Genomic DNA, 647 nt, shown 5'->3' with positions numbered 1-647 from the left:
GGTAGGATAAGATTGTTTTTTCTTTTCGGGTTTGTTTTTCGGCCCTGTTCTGACATGCGGGAGGTTTGTTAGTCTGTGTTTTTGGTCTGTGTCTCCCCATGTCAGAAGCCTGCGTTCAGTTTGGGTTTTTTTTTTTTTTTTTCTGAATGATCTGTGTCTGGCCATGATGAGAATATGAAGGACATGATTTGGATGGGTTTACATTTTTAATACATTTAGAAAATAATCAGTCTGTAGTTTTTTTTATATACTAACATGTTTGAATTCACCAATTAAATGTCAGACACTGAAATTTCTTCCATTGGAGCTTTTAATGTGACATCTCTAGTCCAGGCTGATCCTGCTGCTGCTGCTGCTAAACAAGTCCTCTGTCTTTGGCTGTGTTGTAGGAGCCAGTTACAGCACTTTATCCCCAGCACATGAAAGCCACGGTGCAGTGGGACTGGAAGTCATTGCAAATTACTTTGACAGCAGCACCTTGATATTCAGTGGGCATTGGTAACCAATGCAATCTCCTTATCTATAATTTCCCAGTGTTCCTCCTTGTTCCAAGCAGAACATGCATGCCCAGAGTGCAGTGGTACACTATTTGGATGGGTGCCGTTATTGCAGAGCGGCCAGCTTCACAAAAAGAGTTGGAAGGCCGT

The sequence above is a fragment of the Cyprinodon variegatus genome, unplaced genomic scaffold (assembly GCF_000732505.1).
Source record: "Cyprinodon variegatus isolate N-32 unplaced genomic scaffold, C_variegatus-1.0 Scaffold572, whole genome shotgun sequence".
Taxonomy (NCBI): domain Eukaryota; kingdom Metazoa; phylum Chordata; class Actinopteri; order Cyprinodontiformes; family Cyprinodontidae; genus Cyprinodon; species Cyprinodon variegatus.
The sequence above is the reverse complement of the archived record's forward strand: the minus strand, read 5'-3'. Positions refer to the sequence as shown.